This window comes from Pteropus alecto, unplaced genomic scaffold, assembly GCF_000325575.1.
Source record: "Pteropus alecto unplaced genomic scaffold, ASM32557v1 scaffold88, whole genome shotgun sequence".
NCBI classification, from domain to species: Eukaryota; Metazoa; Chordata; class Mammalia; order Chiroptera; family Pteropodidae; genus Pteropus; species Pteropus alecto.
The window spans coordinates 14393236-14418842 of record NW_006494611.1 but is presented as its reverse complement, the minus strand read 5'-3'; the positions used below and the strand labels follow the sequence as shown (position 1 = coordinate 14418842).

At 34.1% G+C, this 25607-nt stretch overlaps 1 protein-coding gene and 1 pseudogene across 2 annotated transcripts in view; one reads left to right on the top strand and one right to left on the bottom strand.

Annotated features, from left to right (window-relative positions):
* EXOC6 (exocyst complex component 6) overlaps positions 1 to 25607 on the top strand; it is a 167726-nt gene that overhangs the window by 13413 nt on the left and 128706 nt on the right. The window lies entirely within an intron of this gene.
* LOC102894810 lies at positions 15939 to 16832 on the bottom strand (annotated as a pseudogene).

Genomic DNA, 25607 nt, shown 5'->3' with positions numbered 1-25607 from the left:
ACTGAAATTTTTGGCTCGCCAGTGCGTATAAAAGCTATATAGTTTGCACTACATTATAATCTATTAAGTGTACAATAGCATTATGCTAAAAACAATGTACATATCTTAATTTAAAAATACTTTATTGCTAAAAAAATGCTAACCATCATCTGAGACTTCAGCGAGTCATCTTTTTGCTGGTGCAGGCTCTTACCTTTAATTTGTAAAAAAAAGCAATATTTGTGAAGCGCAATAAAATGAGGTATGCCTGTATGACTTTTATTCCCTCAGAGAACACTGTGCTGAACACAGTAGAAACAATTTTATCCAGACTGGTTATGGCAGTAACTCCTGTGTCTCCCTGCTTCATTTCCCCTTTCACCCTCCTACTTCCCATTCTCGATGGAGCACCCAGAATGATTGATTTACAAACAAATCAGATCACAATACTACTCTGCTCAAATCCTTCCACTGGTTTCCCTTATCACAGATCAAGCCAATGTCCTTATAGTCAAGGCTCCAGATGATATGCCCATCACTTCTCCGGTCTCCTCTCCTTCTACTCTAACCCAAATTCACTCCATTTCAGTTACCCCAAACATCTCTGAGCCTTTGTCTTTGCCCTCCCTCTTCCTGGAATGACCCTGCCAAGTTATCAAAAAGGCTGTTCCTTCAGCTTCTTCAAAGAATCATACAAATGGCCGACAGACATATGAAAAGATGTTCAACTTCACTAGCTATTATGGAAATGCAAATCAAAACCACAATGAGATACCATCTCACACCTGTTAGAATGGCTATCATCAACAGGACAAGTAATAACAAGTGTTGTAGAGGTTGTGAGGGAAAAGCAACCATCATACACTGCTGGTGGGACTGTAAATTGGCACAGCCACTATGGAAAACAGTATGGTGGTTCCTCAAAAAACTAAGAATTGATCTACCATATTATCCAGCACCCCCACTACTGGATAATTACCCCAGAGACTTGAAAACCCATATCCAAAAAGATATTTGCATACTGTTGTTCATAGCAGCATTGCTTATGATGGCCAGGACATGATAAATGATTGGCTAAAGAAGCTGTGGTATATATATACAATGGGACATGACTCAGCCATAAGAAGAGATGAAATACTGCCATTTTTGACAACATGGATGGACCTCGAGATAATCATGCTAAGTGAAATAAGCCAGACTGAAAAAGTAGAAAATCACATGATATCACTTATATGTGGGATAAAAACCTAAAAGCAACAAATGAACAGGACAAACAGAGACTCAGGGACATGGAAAATGGACTAGTGGTTACCAGAGAGTAGGGCTTGGGGGAGGAGGGGAGAGGTAGACAGGATAAAGGGGGTCAAATATAGGGAGATAGGGGGAGGGCGAAGTGGGTAAAGGGATTCAAATATTTAGTAGCTGAAGGAAACTGGACTTTGGGTGGTAATTACACAATAGAATATATAGATGCACCTGAAAATTATGTAATTGTATTAACCAATGTTACCCCAATAAACTTAATTAAAAAATTAAAATAAAAATTCAAATTAAAAAATTAAGAAAGAAATCTTTGCAAGATCCAGCATCTGGGCCCTCTCACAGGGCCTGTTTTTTTTCCCCCCTAGCGTACAAGTCACAATCCCGTTTCTCTTCTTACGATTTGTTGTTGTTGTTGTTGTCATTGTTGAAAATTACAAATTTTAGATAATCTATTGTAGCAACTCTTGGTACTGATTGCCACTGCCCCACCACCTTCCAGGGCTGCTTGTTGTTTGTGTTTGTTTAGTGGCTTGGCTGGACTATATTAGTCAAGTGTATTTCCCTCACAGTGTGAAGCCTTTGCTGTTGCTCATCAGAGGATGCAATCATGGCATGTAGAGAGTCACTCTGGAAGGATAATAGTTTTAGTAGAATTCTCTTTGCCTCTTTCTTTGATGTCTCTGTTAAGCTGTCTGCCTCTGTTGGTATCATACTCAGCTGTTAGACTCCAGTAATTGCCAACTGGTTGCTTTGCTGTTTTCAACAATATATCCTGGGGTGTAAATTGTTTCATAATCTGATTCAGTTAAACTTGGTCCTCTTTGCAGTGGTAGGTGTTTTTTCTCTTTTCATGCAAGTAATTTGTTGAGGGGATACTTTAGATGAAACCTGTATGCGTGAGGGTAACAGGATAGGGAAGAGGAGTTCAACAAAACTGTGGGTTCAGTTAAAGTCTAGCCTTAGCCAGATCACAGAGGGAGCTCTGGAGCTCAAATGACATTACAGAGTTGTAGTTGTTCCACCTTGAAGCAAAGGGGTCTGCCCTTTCATCCTTGCCTCCAACAGTCTGACATTGGCTGTGGGCTGCCCCCAGAGTGTTTGTGTACGTGTTGAGGGGCATAACATCCTAGGCATTAATGGGTGGAGTGTGCCCTGCTTGTGGGTCTCCGGAGAAGGGTACAGCATAGAGTCCTTTGCACCTGGGAGGTGACTGTATCACCAGATAACAGTGATATACACAACCCAGGAGTAGAAGACATCCAACCAGATTGCACTCAATTTTTGTTGAAGGAATAAATATGTAACTTTTTCATTTATCTATTTCACATTTATTTCCGGCAATGATTTTTCTAGTGGATTAAATCCAATTTCCTAATCTTCTTAATCTTGATTTTTTAAAATTGTGGTAAAATATACATAGCATAAAATTTACCATTTTAACAAGTTTTAAGTGTATAGTTCTGTCATTAAATATACTCACATTATTCTGCAACCAGAATTCTTTTATCTTCCCAAACTGAAACTGTATTCATTAAATATGAACTCCCCATTCCCTTTTCCCACCAGCCCCTGGCAACTTCCATTCTACTTTCTGTCTCTGTGAATTTGACTACTTTAGATACCTCATATAAGTGGAATAGTATAATATTTAACCTTTCCTGACTGGCTTATTTCACTTAGTATGACGTTTGTCTCAAGGTTCATCTTGTTGTGAATAATGCTGCTGTGAACACAGTGTACAAATATGGTTTGAGTGTGGTGGTAGTTTTTCAGGCTAATTTCTAAGGTTTGTTTTGACTGCCAGAGGGCTCTTCACCTTTTCTTTCCCTGGTTCTCTTTAGTAAACTAAAACTAGCTGACCTGTGATTTAGCTTGTTGTTCTCATAAAGCTACCAGCCTCCTCTCAATTGCTTACTACCAAAATCTCCATTGTTTTCGAGAGCATTCTGGCTGTTGGATTTGTGGTAGAGCCTCTGTCCTATGACACCATTCATGGGGCTGAGTTGAGGAAGGCTGAGAGTCCCCAGCCTCTCAGGCCACACTCACCTGGATTTTAGATTTTGCAGCACAGGCCAGGGGACAGGAGGATGAGACATGCTGGATGTCTGCCCTTTCTTTGACCTTGGCTGAAGCCTGGGAGAAGAGGAAGCCCTGCCCTTCACAGCCACACCCACCGAGGATGGAGCTTCTGTCATGCTGAGATGGAGGTTAAGGAGGAAGGATATGGGTCTGGGTTCAAGAGATACAAACTCTTTCTGTTCTTACCAAGTATTGAGTAGATTTTTTTGAATAAATGTGTCTTCATTTGTTGTGTGCTCTTAGGACAATTTCTAGGGACTTCAAGTGGTGGGTTTTTTTTTTGTTTTAAATAATTTTCACTATGGTTGTTTCACTAGGAAGCAGGTTCGTGAGTTCTGGAAGCTAATTCTTTTTTTTAAAAGAGGTAAAATTTACAAAATGAAACAAGCCATTTTAAAGATACAATTCAGTGACATTTAGTACATTCACAATGTTGTACCAACTACCACCTAACATTTTAATCATTGGAAAAGGATAGCCTATACTCATTAAGCAGTTATTTTTCATTCTCCCTCTTCTAGCCCCTGGCAAGCACTAATTTGCTCTTTGTCTCTATAGATTTACCTAGTCTGAATATTTCATTTAAATACCTTACAATATCTGAGTTTTTGTGTCTGCCTTTTAGTTTAGCATAATGTTTTTGGGTTTCATCTGTGTCGTAGCATGTGTCAGTACTTCTTTTCATGTCTGAATAACATTCCCTAGTATGGAGATTCCACATATTATTTATTCATCTGTTTATGAACATTTGGTTTGTTTCTACTTTTTGGCTGTTGTGAGTATGATGCTGTGAACATGTATGTGCACGTTTTTGTTTGAATACCTATTTTCAGTTTTTTTTTTTTTGGTATATATCTAAGAGTGGAATTGCTAGATTATATAGTTATTGTGTTTAACTTTAAAGTCTATTTTGTGAAGTGTCAGTAGTTTGAAGTTCCATGAGGCTCTGAACAACGGTTCCTCATTGATGAAGATACAAATTCTGACTTACAGCTTTTAGCAGAGCTTTCAGGTAAGCATCAGAATGAAATAAAAACTATGTGTTGATAGAGACTTAATGACTATTTTTAATTATTGTAACTAATAATATCAGAATGGAGGAGAGTAAAATTTTCTATCAGATGTAGTACATTACTACTTAAAAGTTGCGACTAAAACAGTTATAGCTAGTAAGAGACTTCCTATAAATTAACAAAACTTCAGGGACTTTGCTAAAAAGTACAATTTCAGAAATGTTTGTATTATAACATTTTTTACCTATACAAATTTAACATAGGAAGGCGGAGTGCCTCTTCTAATTTGATAACTCTTCCCATGCAAATTTTACTGTAGTAATATATCAGACAAACCTAATTATTTCTAGCATTTCTCTCTTTGTAAGCTGAGCTGTGCTCTTTTAGGGTTCCTCTGAGAAATCTCAAAGACAGTTTCAGATGTAAAAGATACCTTGAAAGTTTTATTTTATTCTTCCTATATTTAGGATCCTAATTTCAGAAGGCAAAATCAAAATAGGTGTCAGAGACTGCCTGAATAGCAGTGTTTGGTTACCTATTTAATCAAAGTGAAAATGAAGCATTTAAAAAATACATAGATAGCTTGATTGTAAAGAACCTTAATTCTTTCATAACTGAGAGGAAACCCTTTTTTGTTGGTTTATAAAATAATCAATAATATAATTAAGTTCATATGAAGCACAGAAAATTATTCTGGCAAAACAGACTCACTGTTACCTAGGCAGAGTACACAGAAGGTAAAGAATAATCTTTTATGTTATAGGCAAGTCATTAACCAGTAAACCAAGGAAGCAAAAGCAAGTCTAACAAAATTAAGCAAATGTTGCTAAATTTTTAACATATTTCATGGCTTATTTTCAGACTCAGGTATTGTAACCCAAGACAGATGCAGTTTATTTTTCATGTTTTGTCCTTCATTGTACTCTTTCATGTTCTGAAGTAAACATTACTTTAGATCACTGGTTTTTTTTGGAGCGGATCTGTGAGATCAGAATTATTTTCAAATAATATTGCTGTTTTCAAATGAATCAATCAACAAATATATTTTTAATTCTCAGTTTTAATTTTTAATGTAAATATTGGTAGTTACAATTCACATGAACAACAGCTTTTTGGAGTTTTCAATAAGTTTTGAGAGTGTAAAAGAGACCAAAAAAATAAGAATTTTGTCTTTAGGACAAAACTACTCTTTTTCATTTAAAAAGCACACACACAGTTTTATTTCTTTATCGCTATTTTTCCCAGTATAATTATAAACACTGGTAATGATTTAAACTTTAACCAAGGTAACTAATTTATATTTCACATTGAAATACTGAGGTGGAACTGTCCTTTGTACATAAACATTTTATCAGCCTGGCAAAGCTCATGAGCACACATACTACAACTTTCTATAGACATAAACATCCTTTTTACACCTTCTTAAAGTGGCAAAAATGAACATTCATTTGCATGTTCCAAAATTGTAGCTTCCCTGTAGCATGTAAAAATAAAAAGTATGTTAAAAGTATATAAACTTTCTTGTACTTAAAAATTAACTGAGTATCCGATGATTATCTCTTAGTTAATTTTAATACTAAGATTATAAGTTACCTAGAGATCTTGGAAATTATCTTCATTACATTTGAAATAAAATTTGATTACATTTTTAATCCTCTTAAATATTTATGTAGGATAATGTTTACGTATTTGAGCAGTGAACCTATGTGTGTTTAGGGAAAACAAAGCCAGGACAATAACTTTTTTTAAAGTTGCATATTTAAAGTATTAGAAGTTCAATTTTCTTGTTTTCTGGGAATTTTACAAATATTCTATAAGTCCTTTTTTTTTAAACCAATAACCAATCAGAACACAGTTCTTTAAACTTAAGAGACTTTAAAATCTAAATTATTAATACCATCTGGAAATAAATTGTTTGATTTATCACACACAATGAGAATAAAAGCCTTTCTGAGTTACAGATACAGAGCTTTATAGCTTCGTTTCTGTAATTTCACTCACAGGGCAAGAGGCATGAGTTGCAGAGATTAAAAGCAACAACAACGACAACAACAAATAAACAAAAAACCAAAATTACCCATTGTTCCAAACACCAAAGGCCTGTTCTTGGTAGCTATGAAATTTTAACCAACTTGAGCTCATAATAGACAACGAGACAAATAGACAAGTAGAAAGATTAGCAAATCGGAGTGTCTTTTATCTTTTACCCAAGAGATCTCTGTCATCCATGCAGAGGGATCACCAAACTAAACGTCAAGCCATAAAACCAAATTCTCAGTCATTGCTGCTACTTGGGGGTAGTAACTTGTTGGCCATACAGTAGTTAGAAACCAAACAAAAATATACAAAATATATACAGAGAAACGAGAGTCAGTAGAGTTAATATTGCCATTTGGGTTTTTTGGGAGCCAAGAAGAGATGGGAGCCAGTTTCCTGGCTTTGTCTGGCGAATGAATCTTGGTGAAATGTCCAAAATTATTAAAAGATAATTTTTTAAAAATATAAAATCAAGACCCTCATACAAATATAAAATTAATGCATGTCAAAGATTTTATTTAACTTATTAATTAATTAGGTAACCAGTAAGATGTTAAAACTGTTTCAAAGGCAATAGCAAAAAACAATGTAGGCATTTGAGAATGCTGAAATAGATTTGTAAATACGCACAAAACTGGTCAGTATCTCTAGGGCAATAATCAGTTACATTCCATAAACCAAAATGTTTTGCATTTCTATGGACAAGAACAACTTGCATCACTTTTCTGCAATTTAGAGTTGTAAAATAGAAGACAGCGAAAGGCACAGATAATCTAGAAAGATGTGCTAGACTGGACATTCAGTAATCATTTGGTCCATTTAAAAATCTATCACAATTTTTCTTGGCATTGGTTGGAAACTTTTTTTTTTTTTTTTTTTTTACTTTATCTTTTGTGATGCTTACTCCCATTTTTTCCCCCTGGCCATGCAGAGGTTTTCTTTTTATGAAAATAAAATTTATCAATCTATTGTCTTTTTGCTTCTGCATTTTGAGTCACAGGAAAGTTTTCTATTATAGGTTATAGGGGGATCCACCCATGTTTTCTTTTGGTACTTAGGTTATTATGTTTTACATTTGTTTCTTTTTTAATTTTCCTGGGGTATGGTATGATGCCTGGCTGCAATTTTACCTTTTTTTAAATTTTATTTTAATATGGTAATACAGCTATCCTAACACTTACTAAAAAGTAGATCTTTTTCACATTGATTTGAGATGCTGTCATTGTCATTTACTGAATTTTCATATGTGGTGGTTCTATCTCTTTTTTATTCTGTTCATTATTTATATATCTTTTTATGAGCTATACTGTGCTTTTAATTATAGAGGCTTTATTGTTACAATATCTGGTAAGGTTACCCTCACCTCATTGCTCATCTTTTTCAGAGATTCCCTGGTGACTCTTCCTTATTTATTCTCCAAAATGAACTTAATAAACTTGTCTTGATCTAGAAAGTTTCTCAAAATATTTCATTGAGTTAAATGTATAAATTAATTAGGCGGAGCAGACACCTTGATGATGATGAGTCTTCATATCCAAGAGCATGTTATGTCTTTTAGGAGAGTTAAAGTTTCCCACAAATAGATTTTAGAATTCCTTAAGATTTTGTGTATTTTTTGTTGTTATTTTAATTGGATCTTTTCTTACGTTATGTCTTCTAACTGAATTTTGCTTAAATATATGAATGTTGATAATCTTTGTTAATTTTTAATCTTTTATTTTATTAAATTTTATTATTATTTGTAGTAATTTTCCCCCATTGATTCCTATGGGTTTTCCAGTAGTATAATTATATAATCTGTATTTAGAAATAATTTTACTTCTTCCTTTTCACTTCTTAAACCTTAGATTGCTTAGTCTAGTCTAACTTCATAGCCTAACTGTATGCAACACAATAGTTGAAACAGTGGACGTCTCTTTATCTTTTTCCTTACTTTAGCAAGAAAGCCTTTAGGGTTTCCTCAGTAAGGAGAACTCTGGCTTTTGGGCTGAGTTATTTATATTTTATTATGCTGAGGAAATATCCATCAGTATTTGTTTTATTTAGTGTTCTTAACATGAAAGACTACTGAATTTTGTCAGATGTCTTTTCTGCATCTATAGAGATGGTCATGATTTTTTTTCTTTGCCTTCTAGAATTGAATTTAATGCATTTTTTATTACTGAAATATTTTTATGTTTATACAATAAATCTCACTTGGTCATGATGGATTGCTCTTTTAGTGTGCCATTGGATTCCGTTTGCTAGTATGCTTTTAAAGATTTTTTTGTATCTATATTCATAAATGAGATTGATCTGTAGATTTCTTTTTTGGTGCATTCTTTTTCAGCTTTTCAAATAAATGTAATGCTTGTTTCATTAAATAAAATTAGAAGTTTTCTTTCTATGCTTGGAATACTGTAATTAGCATCGATACTGTCAGATACTTAAAAGTTTGTTAGAATTCCCTTGTGAAATCAGCTGGGCCTTTGCTTTTATTTAGAGGTCCTTTCTCTATTTCTTCTGTGGTAATTGGTCTGTTTTAGACTTACTGTCTCTAGAGGGTTAATAACTTTTATTCTTTTGAAAAATTATCAATTTCTTCAAATTTGAGTACAGTTGTACAAATGTAATCTTATGTTCTAATTTTTTTGTTTTGACGGTTATTCCCCTTGGTTCTAATTTTGGATATTTTTGATTTCATTCATTGCCCCCTAGATTAGATTAGCTTATGGTTTGTCTGTTTTTTTGACATTTTTTTTAAAAATCTGGTTTTGATTTATTCATTTCACTAATTTTCTGTTTTCTAAGACATTCCTTTTTGCATTATCTTTAATGACTTATTTCTTCTGATTTTATCTTTTATAGCTCTTTGTATTTTGTACTTGATTCATTTATTTTATTGATGTCATTATTTAACACTATGTTTTTCTTTGATCATTGCTCTATCTCACGTATCCTGATGTTTTCCTTATTTGTATTTTAAAGATATCAGCTATTTAATTTTTGTATTTTCCCTTTGATCTGACAGTTTTTAATAGGTTTTTAAAATTTCCAGATGCGAAGGGTTATTTTTAAAATTTTGCTAATAATCTTAGTTTCATTACATTATAGGTACATAAATCTGTTTGTGTTATTTACGTTTTTTGGAATTTCACATTGAGGTTTCATTTGTAGCTTAATATATGTTAAGCTGTCATGAGTGTTTCATGAACTCTTGTAAAAACTGTATTCTTTTTTATTAGGACTCACAGATTTATTAATATTCTTTCCTTATTAAGTTGGTTATATCTTCTAAGGCCTCCTGTTTTTCACCGGTTGTTTCTCGAATTGAGAGAAGTGTGTTAAAGCCCCTTTTTATTAATTTGTTTGTCTCTTTACATCTTTTGTAGTTGCTATTTTTGAAAGTATGTTGTTAAAGTAATAGGTATATAAATTAATTTTCTGTTTTATCTTCCATGATGAATAGTGATTTTTTGTTGTTATTGTTTTTGCTGTTTTGCTGAGAAGTCAATTCTTAAGCGAATTTACCTTAATTGTAGATTAATACTCCTGTAAAGTACTTTGGTGGGTTATATAGATTATCTCTTAAGCTATTAGGCAAACTGCACATTATATTTGCTTCAGTTTAATATTTTTGTTTAATTTTATAAAATTGTCCAGGGAACCAGTCTACATCTGCATTTATTAATCTGCTTAATTGTTTAAGCTCTTTGAATTAAATTTTATTTAGGAATTCAATTTGTTATTCTAGAGGACAAATAAAATTTTTATGTATTAGGTGTTTTCATTTCTCATCTTTTGCATTTTAACAAGTAGCACAAAGTCAACAGGAAGAGACATCTCTTTGGTCAGGAGTGTAAAAACAGGAAGGAGGAAGTCTGTTGCAAATCTGTGTTAGCTGATTATCAATTCAGTTTTCATCATAGAGGATATCCATTAACGATCATCATTGTACTATGTTTTTATCCAGAATTGCAGTGAGTGTAAATGTCAGTACTACAGAATATCAACCCTAGTTATAGGAAGTAATGTTAACTAACAAACTGCACTAGGCTCTTTCCTATGCATGGAAACAGGATACTATTAGTGAGAACAAGTCACAGAAATTGCAGAGAGAAGAAAATAAGGAGGCAAGTAAAATTCAGCATCAGAAATAAAGGGAAAATCATCCTTTATTTTTGGCTTTGCTTAATCTTTATGCTTTAACAGATTGTATGATCCTTTAAGATATGGTTGTACCATTTTTAAAAATTAGGATATGTCAACTCTATTATTTAAAAGATTGTTTGGCAGAATGTCTTCAATTGAATTAGAGGAAGCACCTGGGCATTATTTTATAAAGCATTTTAAGAGTGCATGTGGCAAACTAGAAGAAATATTTCATGGGAAAATACACAGAAGTTGAATATTTTATAAACAAGAAATTTTTTCTGTATTCTCTGATGAAAGAAATTGGATTCTCTGTTTATAATTTTTTTGTCCTGGGTTTGCTAGAATCTCTCAGTTGCTTTGCAGCTACCAGATACCTACTTAGTTTAGATACCCGCCAGTGGTAATTTAGGATATTTACCTTATTCTGAATTTTTTACTTAGCTGTACAATACTGTGGAAATTTTAGAAAAGTTAAAATTGTTGTGTAAAAGCTAGATGGCACTATATTAATTTTTTTCTAGAGGCCTGTTTGACATAATCTTTTCCTCAGGAATCTGTTCACTTAAACTATGCCTTTATATCCTTATTTCTGGATTATTTTGTGGTAGTGCTTCCCTGCATTTTTTTGTCAAGGCACAAACAAAGTTCGATTGAAGGCTAAGATGATCATTATTGTTGTATACCTAAAACCTGTTCAGTTGAGATGTGCTATAATCTATTAATCAGATGAGGGGGTTTATAAGACCCTTATAATTTTAAGAAATGTGTGTGTTTGTATGTACATGTGTATCTTAGTTAAGGATTTTGTTTGTTTGTTTCAGTTGTAAGTATCATTCCAACCTGAGTTAGCTTAAGGAAAAATGAAAAAAAAAAAAGAGTGGAAGGTTACAGGGGTATCTCACAAAATTCTTACAGCAGTTCTCAAAAGACTGGAACAAAGAAAAGACCATGTTTCTTTCTGTTTCTCTTCATGTTTTCCTCTCTTCATTCTTCTCTGATGTCTGGCTTTCTCTGCTTCTCTCTGCACTTGGTGGAAGATGGTCACCTACAGTTTCCATATATCAGTCAGGCACATACAGCTGGATATCTCTGAATTCCAATTCAAAATGCTTGAGTGTATCTGATTGAACCAGTTTGGATCATTTGTACACCTGTGGTGCAATGTACTATGATTGGAAAAGGCTGTACTGCTTGTCCAATCTTGTGAATCAGCAGCAGTTCTCAGAGTATCTACTATAGTTGTGTTTGTGCACTTTTCTGGGGAGAAGTTCTGTAGCTTTTATCAAAAATCACAAGGGAGGGTATTGCCACTTGCCAGGCTACTGTTCAAATAAGGATTAAAAATAATTGCTGTAAGAGTTATAATAGAATTTCCACTACTTATAACCAATATCCTTCAGATCTGTTAAGCTGTCTCTTTCACAGTGCCACGTTCTTTCCTGCCTGTGTTTGCCCCATGATTGAATGCCCCCCTCCTTATTTCTCCACCTACTCAAATATACCTATCATCGAAATCTCATCTTAGGTCCTATTTCCTCCATGAAATGTTTGCATCCTAGAACACTACTGCATTCTTCACAGGTGTGCACACGCGTGTACACACGCATGCACACACACACACTCCTGCGTTCTGCATTCTCATAGCATGGCTCAATTATTTATTTATTTATTTATTTATTTTTCTCTTTTTAAAATTAATTTTATTGGTGAAATTGGTTAATAAAATTATATAGGTTTCAAGTGTACAGTTCAATAATACATCATATGTATATTCCATTGTGTGTTCACCACCCAAAGTTAAATCTCCTCCTGGCACCACATATTTGACCCTCTTTTACCCTTATCTACCTCCTCCCCACCCCCTCTTTCCCTCTGGTAACCTCTAAACTGTTGTCTGTGTCTATGTGTTTTTGTTTGGCTTGTTCATTTGTTGCTTTCAGTTTTATATCCCACAAATGAGTGAAATCATATGGTTCTCAACTTTTCCTGTTTGACTTATTTCGCTTAGCATAGTTATTTCAAGTTCTATGTTATCACAAATGACAGTATTTCATCTCTTCTTATGTCTGAGCAATATTCCGTTGTATATTTGTACCACATCTTTATCCAATCATCTATTGAAGGACACTTCAGTTGTTTCTGTGTCTTGGCCACAGTGCATAATGCTGCGATGAACATTGGGGTGCATATATCTTTACGGATGAATGTTTTCAAATTCTTTGTGTAGATACCCAGAAGAAGGATTGCTGGATCATATGATATTTCTATTCTTAATTTTTTGAGGAACCTCCATAACTGTTTTCCGTAGTGGCTGTACCAGTTTACATTCCCACCAGCAATGTATGAAGGTTCCTCTTCCCTACAACCTCTCCAACATTTGTTATTACTGTCTTGATGATAATAGCCATTTTTACAGGTGTGAAGTGGTATCTCATTATGGTTTTGATTTGCATTTCCCTAATAGCTAGTGAAGGGAGTTGGAATCAGTCTTATATTGGAGTAACTATGTTTTTCTTTTCCTCCATACTACTTCTAAATTATACTTATTTGGCGAAATTCTTTGTCTTTTGAAAAACACATTATAAAAATTAAATTAATATATGTCAGTTATATGTTTATTTTTAAAATGCATGTGCTTGGAATTCTTTCTGAGTTAGAATTAAATACATCAGCATCTGGCTTTCATTTTAAATATTTTTTGCAATTTAGTAAAGTTCTTGTTTTTACTTCACAATATACTTATATAATGTTATCTTTTCCAGGACCTCCAAAATTATTACTTTTTAAATATTAATTTTATTTGACTTTTTTCCCATAAAAATGCTGATATTACATAGTTTAGAGATAGGTTTAAAAGCTCATAAACCTGTTAGAAGTTTTAAGTTATTTTTCATTCATTAATTTCAGCGTTATCCTCAAAAATAAGATACCTAACATGTAAAAAATCATTTACTTGTAAATTTTCCAATGCTGGTGGAGAAGATAAGTGAAATACATTTTTATTTGTATTTAACTGATATTCAGTTTCCTTAGACTTATGAGTCAGTGTTAACTTTCCATCAGTTTTCAATATAATATATAAACTCTTTTAGGTATTTATTATAAATTCAAATGGTGACTTTAAGATATTTTTTGGTTAAATTATTTTTTGTGTTCTTTCAATATCTTAGTGACTATGATATGTCAGGCAGTATGTAATTTATAAAAATTTATCCTATGCTGTATTGTCCATACTTACCCATAGGAACCTGGAATTCCCTGAGAATTTTTATGGTGTTTATGGTTCTGTTCTGCTGTCATTAACCATTATATTAAAGGAATAGGTAACAGGATAAAGCAGTTTCAGAAAAGGGGAGAAATCTTATTTTTATTTCATATTTCTTAGTTGTTAATTGGGTTGAATATGAGATTTACACCATATTTTGACGCAATAGTAAAAGAAAATATTTGGATTTGTAGAGGTTACTTTTTGGTGAAGTATGCCCTCTAGTGAACAAGTTCATTTTATTAAAATTTGCAATTTACATCCTTATAGTACTTGTAAATTGAATATAGAAATAGAGGACACCTTCAGTTCTCAAGCATTTAGAAGATAAAACATACACTAAATAGTTGGAGAATAAATTTGATGTATTATACAAATAAAAAATGGTGTAGTATAGACTTTACATAAAAGAACTTGGAAAATTCTGGGTCATGGGAAAGTTATTCATTATGGCTATTCATGAAATTATCCTTAAAGAACTGTCTGGAACTGATTTTGAAGGAAGTTTAAGATTAGCATATTATAAGGAAAGGGCATCTTGAGACGGGAAAAAGAAGTTAAGGACTACAAAAAGGGTTAGTGCCAAAAGGGAAAAAAAAAATTATTCTGGAAAATGTTTAAATTTAATTCTGTTTTAAATATTTTATGCAAATGTCCAAGTAATTTGTATTGTACTCAGAAATCTCTTTCCAGGCATTCAGGTAGGGTTTGGCAGGGTAGTTGTAGCTTGGGGTCTTTCTTGAACTTTCAGTCAGGTGTTGGTTGCTGCTTGGGCTTAAATCATCTGAAGACTCAAATGGACTAGACAGCCAAGATGGCTCACTCACACTGCTACCAGGTAATGTGGTTGTCATTTGGGAGTGCCCACATGTGGCATCTCCAGCCTGTCATTTTTAGGATTGTCAGATTTCTTACATGGTGGATGGTTTTCCCCAGAGTGTCTAAAGAAGTCCAGGTGGAAGTTGCATGGCATTTTCTTACTTCCGAAGTCACATATTATTACTTCTGTTGTATTCCATTGGTCAAAGTAGTCATGAGCCTGCCCAGATTCAAAGGGAGGGAATATAGACCCCACTTCTTAGTTGAAGGTTTGTCAGAGAATTTCGAACCTATGTTTTAACACTATGGCATTTACTTTCCTGCCTCCTTGAAGAATTAGGCTCAGTACAGATAAATTTTAATGATTTAAGTACTAATTATCCTTTGTATTAAAGTTGCTTGTACATGTTTTTTTTCTGCACTTGGTTTTCAGGGTTCATACTTAATGAGTATCGTTGGAAATCATTTTCCTTTCTCTAATCTGGATATTACTGCCTTGAAGCTTTTTCATTTCTTGTTGGCTCCTGAATTACAGAGTATCAGGGAAAGTTATGTGACGGTTATTATTCATGTTGGATATGTATGATGAAATGATTGGAAAATGTTGGAAGTACTGGGCACTTTTGTATGGACCATTTTCTTTCTTGCTATTTTATATTGCTAAATAATATGGTAGGAATATATTTTTTTCCAAAATTGAGTGATACTTTGAACAAGCCTTTTATGTATTTAAGATAGGGAGATGATATCTTTGTTATTTTTTGTTTACAAGAAAAGAATTCCAAATCATGTGACTTTATGGATAAAGGGGCCATTCTCCCAAATGATAACTCTTCGAATAATATTTTAACCCATTGTTTTTCACATGGATGTTACTAAAATTTTGGGCACTTTAAATGTATCTAAGGCTTCTGAAGAGAGTCTCACTTCTGACTCTAGCTGCAGGGTTTCAAGAGCATTATAAACTGGTATTGAAGAGACCGTTGCACTGAAAGATTAGATTAAATTTCCAGTTGACATAGCCAAGGATACAAAAACAAAGTGGTCACTAGATAGGTTTTAATTTGCATTTCTCTGATCATTAGTTACGTTGAGTATCTTTTCACATGTCTGTTGGCCATGTGCATGTCGTTTTTGGAGAATACAGGTCTAAATTTTTTAAATTGGATTGTTTATTTGGCGTTGAGTTGTATGAGTACTTTATAAATTTTGGATGTTAACCCCTTATCTGATATATCATAGACAGATATCTTCTCCCATTCAATAGATTGTCTTTTCACTTTTTTCCCATGCTATATTTAGCTTTAATTAGGCACTAAGACTTCCAGTTATGTCACCTAGAGATCACTTCACCCATTGCTCTGTTTGGCTGCCAGTCTCTTGTCTCTCTCTTTGGCAATGGTGAGATGGATACCCTTGCCATGGGGAAGAGAAATCCATGGTTTGTTGCCTTTGCCAATAATGAAAATGTTGGAGAGCTGGGTGGCAAAGCTGTTGCCATTGGCATTTTTCACATGAACTACATCACAAGAGCCAGGGTGTCTCTCTCTGTTGGTAATCACACCAGTTCTTCCCAAGTTAGCATCTCCAGTCACCAAATACAGGTTACCAGTGTCAAACTTTGTGAAATCAGTAATTTTGCCAGTCTCCAAATCAATCTGAATGGTGTTGTTCACTTTGATGAGGGGATTGGGATAGCGGATGGTGCCAGCATCATGAATCACCAGATGAGAGATTCCTTTTGTGCTCACAAAAGTCTTTCTCACTTTGCATAACTTGTACTTTGCCTCCTCAAGTGTAATCCGATGAACAGCAAAGCAACCTTTAGTGTTATAGACCAAATGGAAATTCTCTCTGGTCTTGTCAATTCTCTCTGCTTTGGATGCTTTTGACATCCATAAAACCAGCAGGGTAGATTACATTAGTCCGGACCTTGGCATTTTCTTTACTTCAACTCCTGTTAGGGCATACTTCAGTCTGTCCCTTAGGAAAATGATGAGAGGGAGACATTCTCTCAGCTTGTGGAGTTTGGTAGATCAATGAGGAGCAAACACACCCATCAGTTTATCCAGCATCCAATTTTTGGGAGCTGCTGCATGCCTCAGATGCTTCTTGGGACCACAAGCCATGGCTGCACTGGGCATGGAAAGAGCCGTCTTTTCAATTTTTCTGATGGTTTCCTTTGCTGTGCAAAAACTTTTTAGTTTGATATAGTCCCATTTGTTCATTTTTCTTTTGTTTCCCTTGCCCGAGAAAGTATATCAGAATATATGTTACTAAGAGCAGTGTTAGAGAGTTTACTACTTATGTTTTCTTCTAGGAATTTTATGGTTTGGGTCTTATACTTTTAAGTCTTGAATCCATTTTGAATTTATTCTTGTATGTGGTATACGAAGATGGTTCAGTTTCATTTTTTTGCATGTATCTGTCCAGTTTTCCCAACATTTATTGAAGATACTGTCTTTACCTCATTGTGTATTCTTGCCTCCTTTGTCTGAGATTAAAAGACCACATAGGCGTGGATTTATTTCTGGGCTCTCTATTCTTTTCCATTGATCTATGTGTCTGTTTTTATGCCAATACCATGCAGTTTTGAGTACTATAAACTTGTAGTATAATTTGATATCAAGTAGTGTGATACATCCAAAAACTTGTTTTTAAAACTATTTTTGAGGTTGATAGTAAGCAATTTGTATTTGTTAGGATAGTTTAAATAGCTTTTGAAAATTTCTGACCAGTTTTTTTGTGATTACTTTTAACATTGTCTTCATAGCAGTCTTTTTAAGAATGTTTAATTTGTCAAAAGCTGATGATCATAGGGTGGTTAATTGTTTAATAAATTCAGAAAAATATATTTTATAGTTTGTAACCGAAATTTCAGTACTAATCAGATGATTGGTACCTAGACTCTGGAAAGCATTCAGTGTAAATATGAACTTGCTGAAAAGTATCATAAACAGTCTTGTTAATATGAAATACTTAATTACTAACTACTATAAATATAAAATTAAGATTGATATGCTAGAAATTAAGCTCGATATGCCATTTGAAACACTGGTGAAGGAATAGTAAAAATGCCTGTGGACTGAAAGAATAAAGAATGCTCAAAGGATACAAAAGCAATTTTTTGTATTAGAAGTACAAAGTTAAGACTAATGTCTCATTTGAGGAATAGGCAAAAAAATGTGGTTAATATTTGGAAAAATAGAAAATGACATTAAAAAGCATCCAGTGGAAATCAAAAGTAGCTGATACAGTTTTGGCAGAGATGAAACAGTGAAATTTTATTTCCTGATAAAGGTTTGTAGAAAATGTTAACACCAGAAGGCAAAAAAGTGTCAGTACTCAGGGATTCCTCAACAGTATTTTTGCCTTTAGTTTTTCAGTATTTTGAAAGTCTATTTCCTTGCTAACGTCAATATTTTTTTCTTGAAACCAGCTGATTGACATTTCATAAAATTTATAGGAAAGCCTGTTAATGACTAGCATTTTAATGACGGTCACTCTAGGTGAATATCTTCTCACAGTATTCTGCCTAGGCCTTAGCTGTGCTCTTTTGTGGTTATGCAACCTGAATAACCATTCTATTGGAGAACAAAAGATTCTTAGACAAAGGCCATTATTATTTTGTCTAGAAAAGGAAATATAGTACTCCAATAAATATAGGTAATTTGGAGAAATTGGGATGGGTACTTAAAGATTATATCAGGTTTTCTCAAAGTATAAACATTATTTTAGTAAGAGTTTAAAAATCTTTTCTTAGAAAACAAATACATTTTCTTCACAGTTATTGTGATGGAATTTTTTAGAACAATGAAGATACAGTGATAGGTACTATAAATAGTATAAGGGTATTATGTGATTTCGACCAAAAAAATCCTAATATTTACCAGTAATAAGAGAGTATTTTTTCACATAGTATCCTGTCAGTGTTTGAATCCATTTGAAAAAGATGTTTTCCTTTAAAAAAAAAACTGCGGAATATGATTAATAAGTCATTTATCTTAACAGAATATAGAATCTGTTCAAAATTGAAATAGCCTGAGTTCCTCTATTAAGGCATTTGATTTGATGATAAAAGTATTAATTTTCAGTGAACCAATTTTAACATTTTTATGACATTAGTTTTCTTATGTTTATATTTAATTACCGCTAGATGGTGCCCTATACATAGACTTCAAGAAGGCTTTCTGAAAGATCATTTACTTGTTTAAATTCTGTAAGACTGACATCAGATGATCACACACTGTGTGATAACTCATATTTCAATACTTTGCTTTGGATGTGGAAGATTAGATATAATTAATATATTTGTACTTAAAAATTGTTTTAGCTATGCTTTTAAGACGTATACTTTGTTTTTATGCATTCTTAGTTGCCAGAATTAAAATATGTAAGTCTTTAGTGTAGTATAATCCTTGTTTTCTATTCATATGAAATTTTAAAGTTATCTCTTCTTTTAAGTTGATTTTGCATCTGCATGTTTTTTGGTCTGATTAGCAATATATTTTGCCAGAAGTAAGATTTTCTTGTGCTAAGCTTTTGCAAGGGATGACTAAATTCTTATATTGAAGTCATTATCTGTATATGGAGCACTAAGCTGTATGAGTGTTTGTGGGATAGTGGAAAATTTACCAACTTTCTAATGTCTACTCTTTCTGGTTCTGTCATATATCTATGTGTATTTATTTATAGGAACATGATTAGACTTGACAATAAACAGAAAACTCTGGGGAACATTTTGAAAGAAGAAAATTATTTTCATTAAAATTGTGTATTGCTTGAAAATTTAGAACAGTAGTGTATCTGGAACATTAGTATATTAATTAGAAAGGTACAACTGTTAACCAACTTAGGGTTCAAAGAATGAATAGCAATGAATGATATTTCCTTTCTTAACATGCAAATCAAAATTTCAGAGAATATTGATTATCATTCCAAGACAAAAGAAAAGAAAAAAGAAAAATAGATTTTTCAGATTCCCTTTAGCTGAAGTCAGATGAGTACAAAGCTTTCAATTTTATATATTACATATTTTGTTCTTCCTTATTTCGTTGCATTTGTAATTTAATACTGCCTAACAATTAGCTATGCCTTAGTTCTCATCCTCTTTTTCTGTCCACTGGATGATTTCACCTGATGGGTGCAACAGTGCACATCAGGGATTCCCTATTGAGTCATTCTCAATTGTTGATCTTCAAAGGTGATCTGGTTAGTTGCTATGCCAGTAATTTCTTTGCGTTCCCTGCTGTTTATCACCATTTCTGATTGGAAAGTCTATATAACATAATGGTTAAGAGCACTGGCTTTGGAGTCAGGTAGACCTGGGGTTAAAAATCTAGGCCCTACTACTGTGTGACTTTAGATTTGAAGTCTTAATCTTCATAAACTACATTTGTAAATTGGGATGCTAACAGAATGTACATCATAAAACTATAGTGAATATTAATGAGATAAGGAATGTAAAGCACTTAATAGTGAGTACTTGGTTGTGTTTACTGTTTTTTGTTTTTTTTAATCTTCACCACATTAAGCCAGTAACAGCAGAGGCGACTCCTTTTCAATCACTGAAGTCACTGTGGAGAATTGTTGACAGGGAGTGCATATTTCTCTGCTTTTTTCCATATCTTCTCCCTCAGCTGTCTCTCCAAATTATCTCTATAGTTATACATAGATCCCTTCAGAGAAGAGATTGAATTCCTGCTTTTTTTAGAGTTGCTTTTGCTTTATTCTCTTTGCTTTATAAGTGTTCTTATACATAGTCACCCTTTCTCCTTTTTTGCCTCTTTCTATTCAGTCAGCTATTTATTATTGACTTTATTAGCAAATTTTTAGACTAGTTATTTTTAATATTTTTATCAGAGTGGGTAAAGGGTTAAATCAACCACATTTAGTGATTAATTCCATTTTGAGTGCTTGCATGCTGGATTTTAGATTTTTGCTAGGTCTGTTAAATTGAGAAAGTCAGAACTCTGAACTCTCTAGTGTCCTTTCCAGGGCCAGCATTCTATCTTTTGATGAATTTTGGATTCTGGAACTTGCCTGATCCTTAAGCATTTTCTTTAAATGCAATTTATTTCTGCAGTTTAGAATGTTCCTCATCTTTACTTCTTTAGTTCTGCATACTCTGCTCAGAGTGCTCCCATTGATAGGGATTGTAGATGACAAGTGGGTGTATCAGTTTTGGGTGCAGCTGTACTCATGTGTGGAAAAGCAAATGGTTATCAAGGGTCAGGAGAGACTAAGACTTAGTAATAGGTAGACATTAATAGTACTGATTGTTTAATGTTATTTTTATTTCCTTTGTTGAGACTTATGGTTCTATTTTTACCAGCAAAAGGCATGGAATGAGAATAATTCACCCATTTCAGGCTTTGGTTTCTGTTCATGGAGGGTGGGTATTGCGTATGTTCTGATATTGTTTTTATCCATATTAATAACATTGATAGAAAAAGAGGCGTTCACTTGCTATAGTAGATCCACTGTCAGAATCTTGAAATACTATAAAACAATAGTACTCTCATTTTTAAAACTGGAGAATAAATTGGAAAAACACACCAAAGGATGGATAGGTGATTATCTGATACAGAGTTTGGAAAACAGAACAACAGAAGACTGATAGATTACATAATTTACAAATTAGTAAGAATATGACTATACTAATGGAAAAACGAACAAAAAGTTAATTAAAAAAATACAAAATGGTTGTTAACATATGAAAAACAGTTTAGCCCCCCTCAAAAATCAAAGAAAATGCCAATTAAGTTTAACTATTAGACACTATTTTCAATACATCAAATTGACAACAATGAAATAGCTGGTACCAGCCTATGGCTGGTGAACTGTTATCATGGATGAAGTGAAGTGAGCTCTTGTAGATTGTAAATGAACAAAACAGTAAAAACCCCTCTAGAAAGCAATTTGGAAGTAAGCATTAAAAACTTTAAAAATGTTCACATACTTTTCATTCACAATAATGTAAATCAAAGCATTATGCTCTATACCTTAAACTTATACAATGATGTATATCAATTATTTCTCAATAAAACTGGGAAAATATTTCTAAAGATTAAAGATAAACAATATTCAAATACTTTGATCCAGTAATTCTACTCCCATCATTTCATCCTAAGGAATCATCAGAAATACACTTGGAGGTTTCTATACAAGTACATTTGACCACTGTCTTGTTTAGTTTGTATGTAACAGAAACCTGACAGAGGCTTAAGTAAGAGGGTGTTGTTTTTTTCTCATTTAGCACTTCCAGAATTTGGTGCAGTAGTTCCTGGAGGTGTGCCATTAGGATCCAAGCTCCTTGGGTCCTTCCACTGTACCACCCAGAGCAAGTGGCTGCCTTCCTTACGCCTAAAAATGGATCTGGCACGCCTAGGTTTCACGTCTTGGTTTCTGCAGTGTGGGGCCTTCCCTGTAGCCTACTCGTTCCTTGAAGTGGGCCAGGAACTCTGGCTCAGCTGGCCGCATTTATGACACCTGGTTCTACTTGTTCATGGCCACTCTGGGGAAAAACTGGATCTGTTACTATTATTTTTAAAATAGTTAACAGTATTGTCTTTGCATTCACAAACAGTCAAACCCTTCTTTGGAGGAACACTGTAGTAGGGCAGTCCTGAAATCTCTTGCTAGATTTTTGCTACAGTGTTACAACTGTTCTAGAGAGAGAAAAAAAAAAAAGCCAGTTCTTTGGTATGTTCTGTTCACTACCTGGTATTTTAAGAGCCAGATAAATATTAAAATATGTTAAAAAAAATCTTAGAAGCACATATATATTACTTAAAGGATGTAATACTTGCTCATAATTAATGAAATAAAATTTTGTTTATGGTATACCAAAGTCAATTAGATAAACTTCCTCTTGCATGTAGATTTTTCTTTGGAATAATGTTGTTTGTTTAAGAGTTTTCGTTATATGTTTTAATTGTAGGAAAAGCACAGGTAGGAATTCTAGTACTGCCTTAGTTACTAACTAGGTTACATTGAGCAAGTCATTTACCATTTCTGTGCCTTTTCCTCATTTGTGAAAAGGGAGCAGTGATACTTTCTCAGGTGTGGTATAAGAAATAAAAGAAGCATTAGATGTAAAAAATGCAAAAGGCCCTATACAAATGGCAGGTGTTGGGAGTAGTCAGCTCCTTTAGCATGGATAATTGAGTGTTAGCCATATACGGTATTTGTAGCAAGTACTCAGTTATTCAGCGGAGTTAACTCGTTTAACAAGGATTTGGTTGTCTCTTAAGTGCATACTATGGTAGTAGTCAGTGTATATTGTGCACTATGTACAGCATGTCAAGTTATTGTGCTAAGAACTTTTCATATGTTTACTAATTTAATCCTTATAGCACTGATGTAGATACTGTTTTTTTATCCCTATTTTATTGTTGAAAGAATTGAAATTTAGAGAAGTCAGGTAGTTTACCAGAGGTCAAACAGCTAATAATATCCTTTCTGATTCCATCTATATACCCATTTATTCATCAGTTGTTTATCGAGCATCTGCTCTCTGACGGGCACTGTTCTAGGGCTGGATATACAACAGGGAACAAAATAAACATTCTGTGGCCTAATGCAGCTTACATTCCAGTAGGGGAAGCCAGAATATAAAGTGTGAAATAGAGAGTATATTCTACAGTGGTAAGATGCAGTGACAAAGTAACTCCTTTATTTTAGAAAATAAAGGAGAGAAAATAAAGCAGAAAAGAGAAGAGTGTGTGTGTGTGTGTGTGTGTGTGTGTGTGTGTGTGTGTGTGTTTATAATGTAGATATTGTAGCTAGAAAGGGCCTCGTCAAGAAGGGGGTAACAGACCTAAAGGAGGTGAAGAAGGCAGCTACATGTGAGAAACGTGATCCAGGTAGAGAAGACTGTATGGGCACAGCATAGGACAGGAATGTGCTTGGTGTGCTTCAGGAACCACTAGGAGGCCAGTGTTGCTGGCATGGAATAAGTAAAGTGGTGAATAAGTAGGAAATAAGGTCAGCGAGATAACATTGGGCAAAATCATGTAGAGCTCTATGGGCTGCTGTAAGAAAAATAGGGTTTTGAGCAGAAGAGAGACATGGGATTCAATTACTATTTCAATGTAATCATTCTGTCTATTGTGTTCAGGACAGACTGAAGGGGGCAAGGGCAGAATCAAGGAGACTGATTAGGAAGTATTTGGCAATAATCTAGGTAAGATGTATCTATGGCTTAGTCCAAGGGTGATACCAATGGAGGTAGTAAAGATAGAGTTGGATTTGCTGTGCTTCTCAGATATCCAATTGGAGAGACATATGAGTTTTGATTTCAGAGGTGAGGTCAGGGCTAGAAATATATATGTTAGGTGTTAGCGTGTTTCTGAAATTTAAACTCCAAGGCTAGATGAGATTGAGATAGTAGTATAAGTAGAAAAGATGCTGTCCAAGATCAGAGCCTAGTTCTAGCTCAGCTCTTAATGGCCCAATTACTTAATAATTCTATCCGATACTGCCCTCTCTAGTATTATATTAGGTAATCATTAAACACTTAAGTCATAATGGCTACCTTCTGGGAGCTTATGGTCTATGTGGAGAAACAAAATATATGGCATATAATTGAAACATTTAAATTGTAATGTAAAGTCATATATATAGGTATATAAAGTCACATATATATACATATATACACACATGTCAAAATGGGTAGAAAGGACTATAAATTTACCTGTCCTGCAGATTAAAAGTTTACTTGGCATGGAAGTGATTGACAAAGGCCTATTGGAGGAAATGGGACCTGAACTGAACCTCAAACAATGGGCAGCAGATGGGGGCGTGCATTTTTGGGAGGACACCACGACTACCCTTAGGTTCAGTAATTCACTAGGAGGATTCACAGAATTTAGCACAGCTGTTATACTCACAGTTACTGTTTGTAACAGCAAAAGGATACAGATTACAATTCACAACAGGAAAAGCCTTATAAGGCAGAGTCTAGGAGAGTTCCAGGCAGTAGCATCCAGTTGTTTATTCCCAGTGGAGTCATCTGGACACCACTTATTTCTAGCCAGGATGTATGTCAACACTTACGGAGTATTGCCAACCAGGGAAACTTACCCCTGCCATGGTGTCCAGAATATTTTCTGTGGTTGGTCACATAGACACGGCTGACTGCCTGTGTTGCTGACCTTAGTCTCCAGTCCCTCTAGAGCTGATACTATGGCCCAAGGTCCCCACCCACTGTAAATCACATTGTTAGCGTAGACTGTTTGGCATTGCTCAAGGCCCCAAAGGAAACAAAGACATCTATCAGGCAGGACATTCCAAAGGCTTACCTCCCAGGATCTGGGGGCAAGGGCCAAACCTTTCTTTGGGCAAGGTTAATCCTTCCCTGCATGGTGGTAGGGGGAGGGTGCCCTCTATATGGAGACAACATGAGCTAAGATACAGTAGGAATGTGTATGCCATATTTAGAGAACATTGTGGTGACTGCAATATGGCCTTATACTTCAGAATATGAACTCTGGAGCCAGACTACCATGATTAGTATCCCAGCTCTCAATTGCTAGTTGTGGAATTTGTGACAGTTACATCATCTGTCACTTATCTGTAAAGCAAGGACAATAACAATACCTGTAATATAAGCTTCTTGTGAAGATTAAAGGGTTACTATATAAAGCACTTAGAATAAATTATGATAACAGTAAATGCTGTAGAAATCAGAACTCTGTTGTTTCATTCCTTAATCATTCACTTATTGATTGTTTTTTGAGCATTAGTATGTTAAAGACTCCTCTCCTGAGCCTCATACCTTTATTTCCAGATGCCCAGTGATATATCTAGAGGGCTTGTGGTTTTAATATTAACATGTTCAAAAAGAAATTAATATTTTCACTCAAATTATTTCTACTAATTACAGTACTACCAATCCAGTTTATCTGTTCAGAGATTTAATTTTAAGATACTTGCTGTTGCAAAGATTAAGCTTAATAAAGAATAAATTTTGGTGAACTAGGAAATTAATGTTAGCTTTCTTTTTATATACATAC